Source organism: Dasypus novemcinctus, chromosome 13, assembly GCF_030445035.2.
Source record: "Dasypus novemcinctus isolate mDasNov1 chromosome 13, mDasNov1.1.hap2, whole genome shotgun sequence".
Taxonomy (NCBI): domain Eukaryota; kingdom Metazoa; phylum Chordata; class Mammalia; order Cingulata; family Dasypodidae; genus Dasypus; species Dasypus novemcinctus.
In genome coordinates, this window is record NC_080685.1 from 17,630,807 (window position 1) to 17,646,488 (window position 15,682).

Below are 15,682 nucleotides of genomic sequence, written 5' to 3' on the forward strand. Positions count from 1 at the left end.
TCTGTCAGTTGTGGCATCTGGTGGTTGTGGCGTCTGATCATCTTCTTTAGGAGGCACTGGGAACAGAACTTGGGACTTCCCTTGTAGGAGACAGGTGCCCAATTGCTTGAGCCACATCTCCTCCCAGAATACTAGTTCTTAAACTTAATGTCTTGGTTCCCCTTTATACTCCTAAAGATTATCAAGGACCCCAAAACGCTAGTGATTACATGACTTATATCGATATTTACCACGTTAGAAGTTAAAACTGAGATGTTTAAAAATACTTATAACTTAACATGACAATAATAAACCCTTTACATGTTATAAATACTAACATTTTATAAAAATAACTTTTCTGAAACAAGCAAAAAAATGAGCAGAATGCTACCGTTTACATTTTTGCAAATCTCTTTAATCTCTGGATTAAGAGAAGCCAACTAGATTTTCATAGTTGCTTCTGCATTCAGTCTTTTGTTCTTTCACATGTTACGTGACCTCTGGAAACGTTTATTGTATACTGGTGAGGGAAAAGTTAAATAATGATTTGGTATTATTATGAAGATTCTGAAAGATTATCCTGAAAGGTTCTTGGGGACTCCCAGGTGATCTTGGACCACACTTTGAACACTGACCAAGAGTTTTTTTTCTGTGACTCTGAATAGGATCTCTTTCTTCTCATGTAGGTTCTTGTTCCAGATTGTGTGATCTGGGGAGCCTGCTGTTTCCTCCATCTGAATGAGGTAAGCTTAGGGAGGCAAGATCTGCAAAGTTGTCCTCTTACCCCAGTCATTTTGATTTTTCAAATTGGACTTTTGTGTGTCCCATTGATGTATTTTTTTAGAGTGCTTTCCAGTGGCTTGGGTTGGATATTTTGATTTTTTTTTTCTCCCTCCTCTGCAGCACACATAGGGGGACCATTGCTTTAAGAAAGCCCGTTTGAACTTGGAATTGCCTAAATTGGAGGTTTCAAAAGGAACCACCAAAGAGTTCCTTTGAGCCTCCCTACATGTGTTAAAAAGAATATGATTTTTAAAATTGATTTGTGTATATCTATAGGGATGTCCCTTAGATTAAAGGGACAAAATTGAGCATTTTGTTGGGTAAAAGACTGCACAAAGCCTGCTTTTTCTCGTGGTGGATTGACATCTCGGTTGTGCCCTGAGTAGATGAGCTCTTGAGAGGGCCCATTTGGGAGAAGATGATGGTGAGTGGGGTGGAGGAGAACCAAGGTTTCCTTGACAGGGTCCAGCCAGCTCTGCTTGTGGCCCAGGGAACTGTCCCTTCAGTACTTCCTCAGATATACACTCATGGCAGAGCTCTGCTCTTACTTGTGTTCATTCATAAATATTGTGTTTTCTGTAACAGCAGGAAATAAGATGGATTTGTGAAGGAGCTATTTCAGAAATAACCCCCTTAGCGCATTTGGTCTCTGACCTTTTGATGATCAAAAATGGATTTTAAAAATTTATTCTATTATAATTTGCTCTTTTATAATAAGTATATAAAAGCATAAATTATTATTATTATTTTTAAAGGAAATAGCATAGTATAGTGGTTAAGAGCATGAACTCTAGAGTAAGACTGCCTGGGTTCCTATCTAGAATCTAAAATTTACTAGTTCTTTTAATTTAGCTCTGTTATTTAACATTTCTGTGTCTCAGCTTCCTCTTCTGTGAAATGGGCATAATTACAGAAACAATTGTGATGAAAATAACAGTTGTGGAGATAAATGCGATGATCAATTGAAAAGCTTAGCACAGTATGGGCTCAATAAATGGACTGTTTTTATTGTTCTTGTCCTTATTAAGCTGAAAGACTGTCAGTCTCCCCTGATCCATAAATCTGAATGTTTTCCTTCTTTGATCATATCGGAATACAACTTTGGTTTTATATATTTAAGCTATTAGAAATATCACTAAGGACATCAATGCTGATGCACACTAATTTTATGTAAAGGTATCAAATGTAGTGTAAGAGATGTGATATTTTCTTACCTATAATCTAAGTAATGAGGGAATGGGAGGAACAATTTATATTATTGTTGAAATGTACTTCATTGTGGAACTCACATGCTGAGTACTCCTCATATTTTTCATTCTTTTCTCCTTGCCTGTCCTGTGACTCCTGCTCCACAATCCTCCTCCTCCTCACAGCTCTCTGGCACATTCCTTTGCTCCACGTGGTTCTTGTTTGTCAGAGCCCTGTAGTATGTGAGCCCCCAAATTGTAGGTACCTAACCAAGAAAGCTTTTCACCCCTTGGCCTGCCTTTTCATGCTTTGTATAGATGAGCATGTAGGGAAATGCTGAATTCTATTGCTATACCTGAGTAGGAAGAGTTGTGTGTTGGTACATTTTTTATCCTTTTATTTGGAAATGTTTTCAAACTTAGGAAAAATATTACAAAATAATAACAGTACAGTGAAGACCTGTGTACATTTTACTTAGCTTACCTAAGAACATTTTATCTGGTTTTGTGACACCCCTCCCTCTTCTTCCCCTCCCCCTTCCCCTGTCTGTCCCTCTGTCTCTCTCTCCCTCTTCCCACACACAAACAGATTTCTTCTGAATCGTTTAAGGATGAATTACAGACTTCTTGGCCCTTTAACCCTAAGTATTTCAATGTGTTTCTTATAAAGTAGAGGCATCGTTTTACCTAACAACTCTTCACTTATCAACCTTGGTTAATTAATTATTCATTCAATACTTATACCTAATTCATCATTTGTGTTCCAATTTTGTCTGTTGTCCAAAACATCCTTTATAGTATTGTTCTCTCTCCAATACAGGATATAGTATAGGATCAGGTTCTGCGCTTAGTTTCTGTTTCTCTTTACAACCATTATTTTCACAGCCTTTTTATTTCACGTTGTTGGTACGTTTTGATGTATGTGACCTTGGAGCTTGCATTGAACCATATTTTAAGAGCATAGACAATTAAACCGTGGCTAAATATCATTGGAAGACAGGATAGATATCTATCATGTTTCCTTATTACAAAGTATGGATGAATAAAATATATGTATTTTAAATGGTGAAATTGTGAAATTACTTACATGAAGGAAATGAGGAATTGAGGACACAATAGTAGACAAAGACTTAGCCTGAAAAGACTGTATACCCTCTTGAATGTGATTGAAAAGACTGGGCTTAAATGTTAATAAAAACAGTTGAACCTGAGTAAGTTGTGATGTGAAAATAAAAATAAAGGGAGATAATTTACATTTTCCACACAGGAATTGGGATGTATTCCCTAGGTTTGTTTTAAGGGAAGTCCCCACTTTCTCCAGCTGTGCTTGTCCCTCATGCTTCCTTGGTTTGAAACTGTGTGACAAGTTCATTCTTTTAAGCTCGCCTGCTGGCCAGCTGAGGAACACTCACGCTGCCTGGACGCAGGATTTGATTATCTGATTATTGTCTGTCCTGTGTTTTGTTTCTTTTCTTCTGTTCTTCCTTCCCTTCCTTTCTCCTTCCCTCCCTCTCTCCCTCCTTTCCTCCTTTCCCTTTGTCTTCTGGCAAGGGCTGGAAAACCACTAGATAAATTTGAAATGAGCTTAACAAATTGTCCTGCTCTTTTCAGTATCTTGGAGAAATAACTCTTGCCTGGAGTAATCACTTTCTAGAGTTTTCTCTAGTCAGAAGGGTATAGAAGTTAATGTGGAGAGTGGTCCATGTTACTTTCTTTATGATTAATTTTGATGAGTCAAGTATTTTAATATGCAACAGTCTAAAAATTTACTGTATGTACTCATGATTTTTAGGCATACTTAATTTTGTGAAAACAACACCGATATGCTCTAGTTTTTAAATGTATAGGTATATACAGTTCATACACCACATAAATTCTCCAGTTATCTTACTCTCCAAAAGCTATCACTGTTAACAAGACCCTTTTAAAATGTATATGGAAGCTTTAAACACACAACACACACGGGATTATTCAATACATATTATTCTGCCAGTTGCTTTTTTTCTCTTACCAATGTAGTATAGACATCATTTCATTGTCAGTGTTTAGGTTACTACTTAATCTTTTTTTAATGGTGAATTATTTCTTATGGTGTGAGTATAATGTGATTTATTTAATCCCTTGTTGAAGTACATCTAAGTGCTTGTTGGTATTTGGCTATTAACAAAATGTCTGTATTTAGATTTATACAACTATTTTAAGATGATTTCTGGAATTCCCAGATAAAAGAGTATGCACAATTAAACTTTCGGTGGATATTTCTAAATTGCTCCTTGAAAGACTATACGCTTCTGTAATTCCAGCTTGAGTGAGCCTATAGCCTGCACCAACATTGAGTAATCTCAATATTTTATATTTCATCTTAATGTAAAAAATATTGCATTGGTTTCATTTTATTTATTATTAGTGTTGAGTTTGGGCACCTTTGCATGTTTGTTGACCATTTGTATCTCTAGCTGACTTATCTTTTGTATTATTACATGTATTTATTTTTTTTTAAGTCTTTATTTTGGATATCAGTCCTTTGTCATACCTTATAGACAATTGTTTTTCCTAATTCATAATTTGACTTTTAACTTTATTGATATTTTGCCATAAAGTAGTTCTGATTTCTGTTTTACCAAGTATGTTAGTCTTTCCTTCAAAGTTAAGTGTTTTTTTTTTCTTTTTAAATTAGGTGTTTTTAATAGATTCTGTCCTGAGTTTATGGTAAGAAAGAACTTTCCTACTCCATGATTATGAAGATTGCTTTCCATATTTTAGTTTTAAATTTACATAGGATGTTTTTTTAGTATGTGGTATAAGGTCTAGATTTAATTTTTCTCTAACCTATCAGTCCAACTGCAATTATTTTCTGTCTCTGTCTCTCTTTAGCTATCTGAGTTGCTTATGATGTGAATCAGGGAAGAACACTTAAAGAGCATAGAACAGAAGTTAAGCTGTACTTTGTTGATTAAGTTGCTCTGTACCAGTAAGTCTTTTATTTTCTGAGTTGAAAATCCATTACATAGGTTGTACATGGGTTACAATTTTACCCTTTTAAAGGGGTACCATAAATATAGGTAATATAACCATTGTTAAAATATAGATGCAGTTTAGCTGTTTTGGTTCTTTTACTTCCTTTTTTTACAAGGACCCAACTTATTTCTCCCATAAATTTATAAGTAAACATTCATAGTTTGAACTCTCTATGTTTTTAATAGCATCAGAGTTGAGGAGATGGTATGCTGATTTAATTGTGGACTTGTTGCATAATCCTGTACAGATGATTTTACCTTTCAATGCTATTATTTTCCCATTGGTGAAGTTAGGACTGATTTACTTAACCAGCATAAAGAGTTAGAAGCTTGTTTATCTGAGGATTAGAAAGCTTGCTTTGTGAGAGAAATCAAATTATTATCATTAGGGGATTACTAAGAAAAATTTCGACTGAGCTCAAAATTCCTGTCTTTCCAAGGATGAACAGAATTTTCCAAGAGAGCTGATACCATAGTTGTATAGTAGTGTGCATTTCTGCTTCTAGATTTTTAGTAAGAATTTTTAACTCTTAGACATTGCCTGCATTAGAAAGGTGATATTGTGATGCCTGGAATAACTTCTACAAATAACATCATAAAAGATAATTCTCTTGTTCCTCCTCTTTCTTCTTTCATCATTACCTTTAAACAACATTTCTGGAATCAAAATAAGTATTGGCAGGATACTTGGGCTTGCTTTTGATTCTGTCCTTTTCCTTTTATGCCGGTTTCTTAGAGCACGTAGAATTCTAGGACTCTAATGGACCTCTAGAGGGGCTGTAATGTAATTCCATTTACTTAAAATTTTCTCAGACTGGTAAGTTTGTCAGCTTGCCCAAGTTTCTGAAGTAATATCATAATTAATAGATCTCTCTACCAAGGGAAACAGTACTGGGGTGAATAATATCATTTGCTTGCTTACATTGGCAATGTGTGCTGCCTTTGCCAGAATCAGAATGTCAAAAATGAGCCTGGAATTTGACTCATTCTTTTTTTAAATCAATTTTATTGAAATTTATTCATAAATGATACAGTCCCTCCTAAGTGTACAAACAGTGTCATTTGGTCTAATCACAGAGTTGTGCATTTATCACTTCAGTCAACATGAGAATGTTTTCATTACTCCAAAAATAATAATACTAAAAAGCAAAAAAAAAAAAAGATAAACAAAACTCTGTCCCTTAGTAGTCACCTCTCAGTTTCACTATCCTTCCCTTCATGCAAACTGCTAATCTATTTCCATCTCTCTAGTTTATTTGTATTTATGTTTTGTATAGATTGAGTCAAACAATAGGTAGTATCTTTTGCTTAGTTTTTTCACTTAGTATATTTCCTTTTTATACCATTGATGGAAGATTATTCATATGTTACTATAGACTTCAACCAATGCTTTGCTTTGATTGTATTTTTGCCCAAATATCACTCTGATATTGACATTTTATAACACTAACATACATGTGTTCTGTTTCTGAGGAAAGCATTCTTATATATGCACTATTAAACATACTCATTTTTGCATGAGGGTTTGCTATGCCATGCAGAACTTTATTTCATTTTTCAGCTTTCCTTTTAGTGATATATAGGACCTTAGACATTGCCTTTCAACCAAATCATAAATAACCATATATTAATGCTGCTAATTATAAACACTGTGATATGCTTTTACCATTTCTCTTCATTTTCAAAAATTTATAAACAACTCCTTTACCAATTCTGCCCAGATTAAACCTTAGCTTTCTGTTTTCTACCCTCATTCTATTTTCTGATAATCTATATTCTAGTTATTAATTCCATGAGTTTACTCATTATATTTAGTTCATAATAGCGAAATCGTATAATATTTTTCCTTTTGTGTCTGACTTGCTTCACTCAATATCCTCCAGGTTCATCCATGTTGTCATATTTCTTTTCTTCTTACAGCTGAATAATATTCCATTGTATGTATACCACAGTTTGTTTATGCATTCATTGGCTGATGAACACCTGGTTATTTCCATCTTTTTACAGTTTTGAATAATGCTGCTGTGAACATTGGTGTGCGTGTCTGCTCATGTCACTGCTCTCAGTTCTTCTGGATATATACCTAGTAGTGGTATTTCTGGGTCACGTAGTTTTGATTTGCATTTCCTTAATTGCTAGTGATGTTGAACATTTTTTTCTTGTGTTCTTTTGCCATTTGGTTTTTTCCTTTGGACAAATGTCTGTTCAAGTCTTTTGCCCATTTTTTAAATTGGAATTTTTTTGTTATTGTTGAGTTGTAGGATGTCTTTATATATAATTGATATTAAACCCTTATTGGATATGTGGTTTCCAAATAATTTTTCCCATTGAGTTGGCTGCTTTTTCATGCTTTTCAAAAAGTGCTTTGAGGTGCAAAAATGTTTACTTTTGAGATAGTCCTGTTTGTCTTTTTTTTTTTTTTTTCTTTCGTTGCTCATGCTTTGAGTGTAAGGCTTGAGACCCCCACCTAACACCAGATTTTAAAGATGTTTTCCTACATTATCTTCGAGGAGTTTTGTAGTCCTGGCTTTTATAGTTAGGTCTTTGGTCCATTTTGAGTTGATTCTTGTACAGGGAGTGAGATACAGGCCCCAGCTTGATTTGTTAAAGAGACTATTAACATGGGCTTGGTAGATTTGTCAAAAATCAGTTGACCATAGAGGTGGGAGTCAATTTCTGAACGCTCAGTTCTATTCTGTTTATCAGTGTGTCTATCTTTATGCCAATGCCATGATGATTTGACCACTGTAGCTGTATTATAACATTTGAGGTCAGTACGTGTGGGTCTCTTACTTCACTCTTCTTTTTTAGTATGTTTTTGTCTATTCAGGACCCCTTCCACATAAATTTGGTAATTGACTTTCTACTTCTATAGAGTAGGCTGTTGTAATTTTGATTATGTTTGTGGTGAAACTATAAATCAATTTGGTTATGATTGACATTTTCATGATACTTAGTTTTATAATCCATGAACTCAGAATGTGATGACTCATTCTTGACATAAAATATCTGACTCTGAGAAATGAATTAGGCCATATATAAACTTTAGATTATCTCGTATCTCTTCCTCATGTTAACTTATTTTGCTGCTTATACTCAGGGAATTTTGAGGTAGGTTAATACAGACATTTTCCAGATTATGTTTAAAAATACTTCATTTAACATTCCAATGACCAGCCAGATTTAGAAAGATATAGACACCTCCGGCAGATGATCTTAAAATTTAAAGACCTCAAGGGAAGGAGTCTGGCTTTCCTGTTCCAGGCATATCTCAGGGTGATTTGGTTCAGTAAATATTTATTGGATAATTCTGTGAATGGATTACTCTGTTAGATGCTGAGGGAAACAGTATGACTAAGATGTGGGCCTTCCCCTTTAAGAGTTTAAAAGCTAATGGATAAGAAAAATATATATACAAAAGGTCTAATAAAAAGTTTGATTGCTGTAATCATCAGGTCCTTGGGTTCTAGTGAGGTGAGATGTCCACAGGCCTCCATGTCCTCCAGCCTGCCCACATGTTGAGGGCACTTAAAACACAATTGCGTCCTCTTTTGCACTGTCTCGCGGTACCAACAAGTTGGGTAAGTGCCAAGGTCTTCATACTGCCAGGAAACTCCGTAGCCACCGATGGGACCAGAAATGGCATGATAAATAGTGCAAGAAAGCCCATCTGGGCACAGCCCTGAAGGCCAACCCTTTTGGAGGCACTTCCCACGCAAAGGGAATTGTGTTGGAAAAAGTAGGGGTTGAAGCCAAACAGCCAGATTCTGCCATCAGGAAGTGTGTCAGGGTCCAGCTGATCAAGAATGGGAAGAAAATCACAGCCTTCATACCCAGTGATGGTTTCTTGAACTTTATTGAGGAAAACAAATGGAGTTCTGGTTGCTGGATTCAGTAGCAAAGGTCATGCTGTTGGTGACATTTCCTGGAGTTCACTTTAAGGTTGTCAAAGTAGCCAATGTCTCTCTTTTGGCTTTATATAAAGGCAAGAGGGAAAGACCAAGAGGGTAAATTTTGATGATGCAGAGCAAGCAGTAGTAAGTAATTTTCATATGCCAGAAAAACAAAAAACGTAAAAACCAAAACACATTTGGGTGGATGAATGGCTACCTTTAGACATACATTTTTTGGTGTATTTCACTCATAGTAAAAAGATGTTAGAAATAACATGATGGATTTGGGTAATGCCTCATATGAGTATTTGGTGAGGTCACCGATGTCTAGGGCAGGCTCAGCACAAATCCATCATTTGTGCCACTCTTGTGCCCCGTGTACCACTCTCATACCTTGTGCACGGGGTCCATGTTTCCCATTCCTCAGACTTCTCCTTCCAAGACCTGGAGGGCCCCCGGTTTTTTGCAGCATCCATACCCATTAGGTGAACCAAGTAGGATTTGGTCCTTAATTGGATAGGTCCAGCCTTTGGGCTTTTATGGACTGATTTGTGCTAATCAGATTGAAAAGAAATTGTTTTATATTTTGATTTTTTTTCTTAATTGAAAAGGGAAGATACACTTTTCTTGGTAACTAGGAATTCCTTTATCTTCTTTCCCCTTTTCCAATTTTTATTCATTCTTACCAGTAAATTCTATCTAGTTGAACAAATGACCTTGTGTTTTATCTCAGTTATATTACAAGTAAATTTTCCCCAAATGTATTACTGATCAATTTGATTATCTGATTATATTAGGGGCACTTGATGGTTGAATGTGCAGACACTTGCTGCAATATTTTTGTGGTCATTTCTTCTTCCTAATAATTATTGCACATTACTATTGCAGCTTTATTTATTTACCTTACCTGTCTTATTTAATTTCTGAATGTGTTTTGAAGTAGACATTATTACTCCTATTTAAAAAATGAGGAAATTGTGGCCCAGTAAAGTCACACAACTAATTAGTGAAGGAGCAAGGAGAAACTAGACTGTCAGACCTCACTCTGTGCCCCCTAAAGACATATGACTTCAAAAATGACTAAGTTATTCATTTAATCTTATTTTCCAGATATTTCAGAATGTGGCCTTATTTTCTGTGTATGGTTCTGAGAGTAACTAAAAGGAAGAATTTGTACAATTATATTGATATTATTGGTGTTATTCATTTATAGCCATACATTGATCATAAATATAAACTTACTGGTATGGTGTAAAACCAAATAGAATCCTGATAAAATTTCAAGAATTTGTATGATAATACCATGAAAGTTATTGTTTATTCTTATACTTAGATGAATGAATGAATGAATGATCCACTCATGGCCTTGAAGTATCAAGCCTTTGAAAACACTTGCTTCTAAGTGTTACGAGCCTAGATTTCCCCCCCAGTTTTGTAAATTGAATCTGTGTAGTTTTTCTTTCCTTTGTTTTAAACATTTGTCTTTGGAAGAAATATCAGTAGAAGGTTTCATAAAGGAAACATTCAGTGAGAAACAATGGATAGTGCTAAGACTTTGTCTTAATTTTGAAGTAAAACAACTTTTTCCTTGATAAAAGTACTTTTCTTGACAATTAGTAATATTTCTAATAGATACTGAGATGGAACCATCCATTTTGAGAGTCATTCCAAATTCAAGCACTTCTCCTGCCTTAGCTATTTCTTATGGTCTAGGAAGTTGTAGACTTTCAGGTTATTTGATCCCTTCTCCCCTTGAAGCATAAGATAAAAGGCATCGCAATCATCCAATAATCAGGATGTTTATTTAGAGAGAGAAAGGAGAAAGAGCGAAAGGTGTTAAACTTTTATTTTTAATTACCTGCTTACAAATACGAATGTGTTTCTAAGATAAGATTGGATTCTTCCTTATACCTAATATAATCGTTAGCATTCATTGAGAACTTTCTGCCCTAAGTCCTATTCTAATACTTTGTGAGCATTTTTTCATTGAAGGTGAAGCAGTTACTCTCTTCTGTTTGCAAATACAGACACAGGGAGACACAAGGACGGTTAAGGGATGTGTCCAGGTCACACAGTCAGTGCTGGAGCTGGAACGCCAGCCCCAAGGAGAGGGATTCTCCTGCCCAGGCCCTGATCCCGGAGCCTCGACTGGCTTCCCATATTTTTGCAGCACAACATTCTGACAAATATGCTTGGTGAAAACAGTGTGATTTAGTCAAGAGACCCTAAAGCCTTAATTTTAGAGTTGGTCAACAAGTGGGTTTGTGATCCAGGTTGGAAGATTATTAACTGTAGTGACCTTGAGCAATTTAGAGCATCTCACTTTTGATATTGGCAAAGTGAAGATAATCTAATTGTGTAAATTAAATGACAATGTTTGTTGCAGCATATCTATCTACTTTTTTCTTCCTTTTTATCTGAAAAATCAAGCTAAAGTTTGTTTGTAAGTCACTTGCTATTTATTACCTCTCTCATCTTGGTTTGCCCTGTCCCCACAATAAAAATCCCTGGTAAGAATCTTTCTCGTAAATATGTTGAAAAGAAGAAAAGCACATGCTAAATTAAATTTGGGAATTAAGGGATATTAAAATTTAACTTTTACTTGTTTACTTCTTTATGATATTATCTGACTTATTTTGGGTAGCTGCCTGTAGTGACTTGTTTTATTTTGTCCAGCAGTGGTGTTTAAAAGAGTAGTGTTACGTAGTGACTTGTTTTTATTTTGTCCAGCAGTGGTGTTTTAAAAGAGTAGTGTTACGGCATCTTGGTTGCCCATGCTTTGCAGGCTTAAAAGTCCTTGAGACTTTCCCCCTGCCCACTGGTTTTCATTGTCTGCCTCTCCCCAGCCTGGGCAGTACAGCCGAGTTGGTTGCCTTAGTGGTTTTAAGCTGTGGTTCTCATCCCTAGCTGCCCATCACAGTCACCCCAGGAGCTAAATGCCAGTGCCTGGTTTGAGCACCTGCTTTGCATGTCCAAGATCCTGGGTTCAATCCCCAGTACCTCCTGAAAAAGCAAAACAAAATAAAACAGAATAAAACAATGCCTGATACTTCCCCAGGCAATACTGATGCATAGTGAAAGCAGAGAAATCCCTTTTAGTGTGGGGAAAACTTGAAAGAGCTTTATTCAATAATTCTTAATAATGTAATAATCACCTTAATATCTAGTTCAGTGGGGAAAAAAGTTCTCTTTAAATAGTGGCAGTAAATCCTATAGAAATGTGACTCTATTAGGACCTCCTCCCCTACCCTGAGTTTCCTCTAAAGGCTGTGTTGGTTTGTTTTGTATTCAAAGTAAGGAACCTGGAGGAATACAGGAGGGAGACCAGGGAGACACAGAAGCTTGGGTGCGGGATGAGGGTACTGTGCATTTTGGCCTTCTTTCCATACCTTTGTCTGTTGTTTAACAGTGTAGTGTATAGGAATTATTCCTCGATAGGACCTGCCTGCCAAACCATACTATTTTGGGGCACTAAATCACACAACCATAAAAAAGCTATTGAACATTTTGAGGCTGCTGTATTATGTCTGACAAAGGCTGAGTTGCAAGTAGGCTATCCCGCCTCACAGTTGAGGCGTGTAAGATTTTTTTTTTTTGTTTCTTTTTTAGAAAGAATCTGAACAGATTAAAAATACAGTGCTTTAGCGCTTTGACAGGTGATGCCAGTTGCCTACATGTCTGCCCTCCTCTGTCCCACTTCTCCAGACACACAGCTTTGCAGGTGTTGTGTTAAGTTGCTAATTTTTTATTTCTTCTCCTTTTCCTTTTCAAATGTGCTAAGATATGCATCGTTAGTGGTACTGGGGGGAGAGAAGTGAACATTTTCTTATTCTTGAATCTCTACTCTCTGTCTAAAGATGTGTGTTCCTACATTGAGAGGATCCCCTTGTCCTGGTCTGGTTAGCAAGTGGATTAAACAGAATAATAAATGTTTATTATTTTTAATTTTGCTTTTAAATTGGGTGGCGTCTGGACTTGCTGGTTTCTTATTCTTGGAAAGGTGTTCATTAGGAGGCAGAAACATTATGTTACCAGTAGTTTCAATGGAAAAGCCAGTCTCTCACTGTAAAATAATGGGATGCCCTTAATGTGTCCACATAACAGATTGGATAATGTTTATGATTATTCTTTTCTTTTATTGTATCTCCCTCCATTAAAATGTAATAATAGTATATTATTAAAATGACTACTTCATAGCTTTGACTTTTTAAAGTACATATGTTCATAAAGATCATTCCCAAACTAAATTTCAACCTGGCAATTAGTCCAGTAAAGATTTTCTTTAACAGTGCTTGGTGAGGGGATAGACTCTTAAGTTGTCTTCGATGACGTTTGTCATTAATATTGAAGGTAGTTCATGCCTCCTTTCTAATATTTCCTACTTATGGTTCTCCTTGGCATTTGAAATGTCATATTGAGATCTGTGCCTCTTTTCTAGGACAAGCCTAAGAATTGTTGAAAAGGGAGGCATTTTGACTTTCCCAACTCCATTTGGGGTGTTTTTCGCATATCCGCCTCATTGATACTTCCAATTTCCCATGCTGTTCAAACCGCCTGGGGATTTGTTGCTGATCTAGGCAGCTAATCCATATTAATGTTATAGTTTTTCTCTCAGGGTTTCTTAGGGAAACTGTACAAGGGTGACACTTCACAGGATGGCTCTTTGGCCTCCCCTTCACCTCAGGCATGTAAAGAGTTTATTAATTTTCAAGCTTGCACATTAAGAGTCACCTGAGGTGTTTGTTAAAATATCTGATTCCAGGCCCACTCCACACACTGTCCTGTATGTCTCCACCATCCCTGGATTTTGATTCAGTAGGCATAAGGTGGGACCTAGAAAATGGAATTGACATCAGGATCAGTCTGATGGAGCTGCCCGTGGCTGTAGTTCAGCACCTCATTTTATAGTTAAGACAGCCAGGCTCAGCATTGCTATGTAACTTAGCCAGGATTGCCCTGAAAGATCTGCCAGTCAAAAGTAGATGACTCTGGACACAGAGAGCAGATAACCAGGGCAGGGAAGGGGAGAGAAATAAATAAAAAATAAATGTTGAAAAAAAAAAAGTAAATGACTCATAGTTTGTAAATACTGTTTCACAATAATGCAAGGCATTGGTGGTGGGGTGATGTATGGAAGCTATGTATGATTTTATGCATGTTTGTTCACAAATTTACACACATTTTTTATGTATGTTCATGTATGAATGATACACTTTAATAAAATTTTTTAAAATAAAATAAAAGGTAATGACTGTATCCTGTACTTTTGAATTATGCAGGTAGGTATTACAGAAAAGACTAGCTGGTTAGTGTAGTGATTTCTCCTGGACACAGGCAAATTGTTGTTTTGCTCATCAGTTCTCTATCTCCTGTTATTGGAGACTGTGTGTGTGTGTGTGTATGTGTGTGTGTCTTCTTTCCTGTCACAGAGGGAGACGTAAGATGAACATGAGATCCAGACTGAGGTCTTATATATTGGAGGAACTACTGTTAAGTGTATTATTTTTGCAGTTGTCTTGAATGGATGCTCTGGTTAGTCTTGCATGTAGATGAGTTTTATTAGCAAGTTTTATTAGGCAAAGCAGGTACATACCAGGGGCCAATCAGAGTCTGGCAAATAAACGTCTAAAATGTAATCTTTATTCTGATCACATAGTGACAGACATATTTGCAAACCCATTTAAAAAATTAAAAGCTGAATTCATAAAATTTATTCAAAACATTACTCTCTTTACCCTTGATAATGATATGGAGTCAGGAAGAGACTCTAGAAAGATCGGATGGTCATTAATGTCGTTTTCCAGATAGGTCCAGGAAATTTTTACTATTTGATTTAATTTTATTCTAATATTGTCTTTATCAATTGACATGGGGCTTGTGGAATATCTCCTAGGAGAATGTAAATGCAGCAAATGATTGTACCAAATAACTCCTTTTATCCATGTGAATAAATGTATAAGAGTCACAATATGTTTGTGTGGCACATGGTAGGTGCTTAATAAATATTTGATAAATGAAAATTTAATGCTTTGAAAAAAGTCTCCTTGTTATCTATTAAAATTCTAGGTCAGGGGTATGACAGTGTTTATTTTTTCCTCCTCTTAAAAATCTGTGCTCTAAAATCCAGTACCTTTAGTATGATAATTTACATTTCTTTGTTATCCAAGTGTAATATTTTGCTATTTTCCTGGAAACAGTACCTCTCATGATTCTTTTCTTCTGTGAGAAATTACATCCACTTAGAAACTTACATTTCTGGCTCTTTTTAGAACTTATTACCAGCATGGCCTACTGCCTCTAGGGTTACTGTGAGAGACTTTACATCAAGAAATTCCTGCATGATCTTCGAGCCTCTTAAAAGCTGAAGGCCTCTGCGGACACTGCCCTGGCCTTCTCTCGCCCCCATCCTGTCTACATCTACAGATGCCAGGCAGTAGATAGCTGGTGGTTCTTCCCACTGACCAATAGCAGCAACTTCCTTTCCACTGAGGACTAAATGATCATTGTAAAGCCTACCTGTATCTGGGGAATGATGCTCTTTTAAAGGGAAGCAATAATGAATACTCTAACCAGATAGGCTGAATATCTGAAAAAGAATTAAATTGTATACCTCCTAAGGTTGTATTAAAGACCACTGAAGCATATGAAAGAGAATAGCACCTTCTTTCAAATGGTTATTTGGGTTAAATAAATAAACTAATAATAACCTGATTACTGATTTCTTGCTAACTGCTTGCTGTAGTGCTGATCAGATAGGAGAGGAGTTAGGGAATAGTGTTTGGGGCGGGAGGTGGTTAATCAATAGTATTCTAGTAGTCTGAGC

The 15,682-nt window shown here is 36.1% G+C and overlaps 1 protein-coding gene across 7 annotated transcripts in view; it reads left to right on the plus strand.

Moving 5' to 3' along the window:
* SIPA1L2 (signal induced proliferation associated 1 like 2) overlaps positions 1-15,682 on the plus strand; it is a 245,073-nt gene that overhangs the window by 52,770 nt on the left and 176,621 nt on the right. For all 7 annotated transcript variants that reach the window (XM_058309532.2, XM_071207373.1, XM_058309533.2 and 4 more), the window contains one exon: positions 666-722. The gene's annotated coding sequence lies outside the window, so the exon portion shown is untranslated. Of the gene's footprint in view, positions 1-665; positions 723-15,682 lie in introns of those variants that run through there.